Below are 6,790 nucleotides of genomic sequence, written 5' to 3' on the forward strand. Positions count from 1 at the left end.
GAGGGGCTGTGTGCTGACAACCAGGGGGACAGGCTTGCAGGCTGTACCCTTTGGTTGTTTGATGATGAATGGAAGGGACTGTAATCATTGCAATGAAATACAATAGGATGAATGTAAAGCTGATGTTCTCCCATGTAAACTATTACTAAATTCACAATAAAAACTTAAAAAAGGAAAAAATAAAAAGCAAAGAAGTCAGTTTGAGGACTAAAGTACACCTGACTTAAGCTATGGTATTTTTAATGGACTTATATGCGAATGCAAGATGGACAATGAATAAGGAAAACCAAAGAAGAATTGATGACTTTGAATTATGGTGCGGGAAAGAATACTGAATATGCCATGGATTGCCAGAACAATAAACCACATTGACTTAGAAATACAGCCAGGATGCTCCTTAAAAGTGGGGAAGATGAAACTCTGTCTCCTGTACTTTGGACATGTTATCAGGAGGGACCAGTCTTTGGAGAAGGACATCATGCCTTGAAGTATAGGTCAGTGAAAGAGAGATGGACTGAAGTAATAGCTGCAATAATGAACTCAAGCACAGCAATGATTATAAAGATGGAGAAGGACTGGACAATGTTTCTGTGAGTCAGAACCAACTCAACCAACTTGATGGCACCTAACAGCAATAACAACACCACAAAGGAAGTAAAAGAAAAGTATATCACCTTCCATCCTTGGGAATGGTAGAAAGGAGAAAAGAGACAATAAGAAACATGTGTTCCAATGTTCTCCTCTCTGAGTTTTGTCCCAGAAAGATGTAAGTAAAGGTATTAACAAAGGCAGAGGGGTCCTTGCCTCCCATCCCCGTTTGGGAGAAGGAATGCAAACTTCTGTGCAGAGGTCCAGTCCAATCAGAAAAGAGACTAGTTAGCACTCCTCATACTCTGTGGAGTGGATTCCAAATTTGAGAGTCAATGGGGTTGAGAGCTATAATGGAGAACTGATCCCAACTAAGGATGAGAAATACCCAAGTCATGGTATTTCCAATAGCTTCATATACAAGTGAAAATTGGACAATGAATAAGAAAGACTGTTGAAGAACTGAAGCACTTAAATTATGGTGTTGGAGAAGAATATTAAAGGTATCATGGGCTGCCAGAAGAACAAATAAATCTGTGTTGGAAGAATTACAACCAGAATGCTTCTTAGAAGCTAGGATGGTGAGAGTTTGTTTCTCACCATATTTTCAGGAGGGACAAGTCACTGGAGAAGGATATCATGCTTGATAAAGTGGAGGGACAGTGAGAAGGAGACCCCCAACGAGATGGAGTGGCACAGTGGCAGCAACAATGGGAAGCAATTTTGAGGATGGTGCAGGACTGGCAGTGTTTCATTCAGTTGTACATAAGGGTTGCTATGGGTCAGAACCGACTCAGTGGCACCGAACAACAACAAAAGTGAGAGCAGACCATTGGACCCATGCTAGGTGAAAGACCAGATGGCCTTCCAATGGGAGATGAGATGAACTACAATCAGCCAAAAGCACCACATGCTCTAAGCTGAGAGATAGAACAGACTATGAGTTTTACTAGTCATGGGCATCACCTTCAGGAACTAGCAGGGTAAGTCAGGCTAGGTGGACAAGGAACAGCACATTCTAGCCAGTCACATGCAAGGATCTGCTGGAAGTCAGGAGCTCCTTCCTCCTCAATTCCATGAGATGCAACCCACCCCCACCCCACAAAAAAAATCCTATAAATCTGACTACCACACAAGCTGGGAACTATCTTAGGGAAGGAATAACAGGAGGGAGAGCTAAGAGACTGAGCTTCTTACTTAAGAAACCCCAAGAATTAGTTAAAGGATATGTTTAAATTCTCAGGGAAAGATCTGAACAGATTTGAATTTTGGTTAGTTCCCACACTTCCAGCAATTATCAGGACATGGGACTCATCAGTAAGACAGCTCAGCTGTAGATTAAATCAAGAAATTCTGCATGCCCATCTGAGTTGTACTATGAGTGTCTGTACCATGTTCTGTAGTTTTGTTGGTAACCTTTACTGAGTCAGTTCCCCTTTGTGGTGATCCCAAGTAACAACAGAACAAAAAGTTGCTTGATTCTGTGTCATCTTCACGATCACTGGTATGCTTGCGTCCATTGTTGTGGCCACTGGGTATTTTAAGTGCTTCCAACATAGGAGGCTCTCAGTCCAGCAATATGTTAGTATTCTGTTGTAATCCAAAGGATTTTCATTGACTAATATTTGGAAGGAGATCATCACGCCTTTCTTGCTGTTTTAGCCCGGAAGTTCCACTGAAATCTGTCCACCATGGTTGACTCTGCTGATATTTCAAATACCAGTAGTATAACTTTTAACATCATAGTAAAATTTGAGCCCCCACAGTATGACAAACTGATAGACAGGTGGTGGGAATTATTACTTACCATCTGTGGCGCTGTGGGGTAATGCGCTGGACTGCAAAGTTGTTTGAACTGCAAGGTTGGTAGTTCAAGCTCACCAACCGCTCCTCAGAAACCCTACACAGGGTTGCTATGGGTTGGAACCAACTCGACAGCACTTAACAACAACAATTATTCATGCTTTTCTAGTTCTAGTTAGGTTATAATTTAGCAGTCATGCTCAGAGCAACCTCACAATATGATGAAGTCACCTGACATAACCAAACCCACTGCTGTCAAGTTGATTCTCATCCTATAGGACAAAACAGAATTCTCCCACTGAGCGTCCAAGCATGTCACCTGTACAAAAGCAGACTGCCACCTCTTTCGCTTGCAGTGGCCAGTGAGTTTGAGCTGCTTGACCACTACACCACCAAGATTCCTTCACCTGAGATTAAGTCACATTATACTTGGAGCTGGCTCTATTATTCCTTTTCTAAACATTATGCTACAGTAAAAGGTCAAATTCCCTCTTCCACGTGTTGTTCCAAACATTATTGTCTTTTTCTTGTATTGTAACTCCTGTTATATTAAAATTACTGTGCACCAAGCATGGTGCTCAACTGACCTCTACTTGACTAAGCATGATGTCCTTCTCCAGGGATTGATTCCTCTTTAAATGGATCATTGTTGTTGTTGTTGTGAAGTGCTTTCGAGTCGGTCCCGACCTACAGCGACCCTGTATAGGGTTTCCAAGGAGCAGCTGGTGAGCTTGAACTGCCGACCTTGCAGTTCAAATGGCTTTGCAGTCTGGCGCATTAACCCACAGCGCCACACATCATAGAGCTAGAATAAATGAAGATGTTGGCTAGAAGGAATATTTACCCTAAATGAAAATGTGGAAAGTTTAAGTAACAGGCAGAGTTGCATTTCAGTTAATTTCTTGTTCTTTCCCTAAGCATGGGGTTAAAGAATACTGTGTCTTGCTGGTTTAAACTGTGATTACTGAAAGAGCAGGAGCTGAGATCGGGCTGTAGAAAGGACTGTAACAAGGAGGCTACGTTGTTACTGGAAATGAGAATTGGACAGATTCAAGATAATGGGAAAAAAATTAGACATCGTGATTCATTGGGTGTGAGTGATGAGGAAGAGGGAGAATTAAGGATAATCCCTAGATTTCTACTTTACTGAACTATAAGGCACATTGGAGAACTATATTTTCCTCCCTACAGCAGAGCAAGACAGAATAAACAAGGAAAATCAAGAATGTATCTGTAAATTAACCTAGTGAAGAAGTAGGTCATTGCATATATTAATCTGGAGCTCAGAGGACAGATCTGTGAGTAAGGATTAAATTTGGAAGCTGTCAATTTAACTGTTGCTAAACTGTTAAGTGTCTTTAAGTTGATTCTGACTTATAGTGACCCTGTATAGGGTTTCTGAGGAGCAGCTGGTGGGTCTGAACCTCAGACTTTGTGGCTTGCAGTCCAATGCTTATCCTACAGCACCACACCAGGAGTCCAGTTTAATTGGAGCCATGGAAAAAGATGAAGTGACCCTGGAAAGAATAGAAAAGATTTGAGTGCATAAACCAGAGCCTGGAGGAGCACCCATATTTAAAGGAGTAAGCAACTAGGATATGCTAGCAAAGGTCAAGAATAATCAGTCAGGAGAGAAAACCAGAGCAGAGTGTGATGTCAAAAAGACAAAAGGGGAAATATTTCAAGATGGAGTGGTGAGTTAGGCCCGATGTAACTAAGGTGTTAGGTAAGATAAGGACTTCTATGAGAGTGAATATTAAGTGAACGTCTAGGAGCGCCACTGAATTGGGGACAAGAGCATACGAGGAAGTAAAGGAAACAAAAACAGATGCAGTCACCTTCTCCAAGAAGTTTGGTTACAAAGGGGAGGAGAGAGAAGGAGCAGATGAAGGACAAAATAAGGCTGAAGGGTAATTTTAGGATGAGTAAAAATCTAAGATACTTTAGGAAACAATCCATGAGAAAAGGAAGTTGAAAATATATGGGAAAGGGGGCTAAATGAGCTAAGGCACATATGTCTTGATCAAAGGCAAATACTCAAGAAATTGTAACTTGCTATAATAGGAGCGCGGGGGTCCATATGATAAGCACTGGACTAAGAACCACAAGGTCCATGGCTCGAACCCACCAGTTGCTCTGCAGAAGAAAGATGTGGGTTTCTGCTCCCACAAAGATTTCTTAAAGCTTCAGAAATGCTGTACAGCATCTCAATGAGTCAGAACTGGCTCGAAGACATTTCACAACAACACAACATTGCTATGTTATTGTTGTTAGGTGCTGTTGAGTTGGTTCAACCCATAGTGACCCTATGTACAATATAATAGTAATAATTACTATTATAGGAAAACAAAAACATAGCTGTAATAGTAATTATTACCATTATTAAAAAGCCTGTTGTGGTGGTCAAGTGACATCGAGCTTGTTCTGACTCATAACGTGCCTGTATAGGGTTTCTGAGGAGCAGCTGGTGGGTTTGAACTGCCAATCTAGAGGTTAGCAGTCCAGTGCTTATTCTACTGTGCCACATCAAGACTCCATTATAAAGAAGAAATTACTTAAATTCTGTGATATTTTTAAGATGTAAGAGCAGGTTATATTTCAATATTAAAATCTAGGAAACTTCAAGCTTTGGGATCAATTGAACATTTCATTAGAATAGAGGCTGGCACTTGGTACATACTAGAACGGTGTTTGCTATTGTTCCTAACATCATCATCTTCTGTCCTGGGAGCTAAGTATGGATTAGGCCATTTAGATAAGAATAAACAGACTGGTGGGTGAATCCTTGAAACTATTCCCCTGAGATCCTCTTTAAACCTTAAACCAAAAATATCTCCCGAAGTCATCTGAAAATCAAATAATGGTTTAGCTTAACTAGTAAAAAATATCTGCTTTGAGCATTATGCTTTTTCAAGATCTATCTCTATGGGATCCAACTGACAACAGTAGCTTGAAAGATTAGACAAGAACCTTAGCAGGCAGTGTGCTGATGTTAATGAGAAGGAACAACTTAGAAAAGGAGGGTGAGAACAGCTGCATAACTTGAATGCAGCCAGTGTCACTCCAATGAGCATGCAGAAACTGTTGAATTGGTGCATGTTTTTCTGTGTGATTCTCAACAATAACAAAATAAAATGTAAAAGGAATAAACAGACTGAAAAGGTAAATGCTTTTCTCACTAAGTGACCCAGCCTGAAGCTGAGAGCTGAGAGTTGAATCCAGGCTGGTCTGATTCTGGAGCCCCAGCTTGACCCCACCAGGTCCTCCCCTGCCCAGTCTCTGCACTAGAACTGCCGAACATACAAGTCTGACCATGCTGTGCTTATTATGAATGAAGTGAACCTTCACTTTTTCTATGTCAAAGCACTTCAAATATGGAAAATCCTATTCGAATGCTTGATATTATAAAGTTAGTTGTGTGTGTGTGTAGACATACACACACACACATATATGTATGTAATGGAAGTGGTTGTGTACTATGGAGTCAGTTCTGACTCACAGCGACCCTGTATAGGGATCTCAAGAAGCGGCTGGTGGATTTGAACTGCTGACCTTGTACTTAGCAGTTCAGTTCTTATCCTAATGTCACACCAAGACTCCATATACATAATGGTGTTGCTGAGCTATCAAATCGGTTTTGACTCATAGCAATCCTGGATACAGCTCCCGAGAGCAGCTGGTGGGTTCAAATTGCCAACCTTGTAGTTACCAGTTCAGTGCTTACCCTACAGCATCACAAAAGGGCTCATATACGTAATGTTGTTGCTAAGTGCTGTCAAGTCAGTTCCAACTCATAACAACACTGTATAAGTTTTCCAAGGCTTTAATTATTTTAGAAGAAGTCTTTGCAGGAGCAGAAAGCCTCATTTTTCTTTTGTGGAGCAGCTGGTGAGCTTGAAACATCACCAACCTGTGGTTGGCAATCCAGTGCTTATCCTATGGAGCCACTGCATCCCCCATATGTGTAACTGTTGCTATTTAAGTGCTATTGAGTCAGTTCTGACTCATAGTGACCCTGTGTAGGGTTTCCAAGGTACGGCTGGTGGGTTTGAACTGCCAACCTTATGATTGGTAGTCATGTGCTTACAGTACAGTGCCATATCAGGACTCCCATATATGGAATTGTTGTTATTGTTAAGTGCCATAGAGTCAGTTCCATCTCATAGCGACCTTGTATAGGATTTCCAAGGAGTGGCTGGTGGGATTGAACCATGGATCTTGTGGTTCAAACTAATCTTGCAGCCCAGTACTTATTCTACAGTGCCACACTAGGATGCATATATATGTACAAATTCACTGGCATTAAGTCAATTCCATATACATTGGAATTGACTTAACGCCAGTGAATTTGTACATATATACGTATCCTCTCTCTCTCTCTCTCTCTCTCTCTCTCTCT

The 6,790-nt window shown here is 41.2% G+C and overlaps 1 protein-coding gene across 3 annotated transcripts in view; it reads right to left on the minus strand.

The window, feature by feature from the left end:
• Positions 1-6,790, minus strand: part of KIF27 (kinesin family member 27) — a 115,795-nt gene that overhangs the window by 51,316 nt on the left and 57,689 nt on the right. The gene's annotated exons all lie outside the window — the stretch shown is intronic.

Source organism: Chrysochloris asiatica, unplaced genomic scaffold (assembly GCF_000296735.1).
Source record: "Chrysochloris asiatica unplaced genomic scaffold, ChrAsi1.0 scaffold00014, whole genome shotgun sequence".
In the NCBI taxonomy this organism is placed as follows: Eukaryota; Metazoa; Chordata; class Mammalia; order Afrosoricida; family Chrysochloridae; genus Chrysochloris; species Chrysochloris asiatica.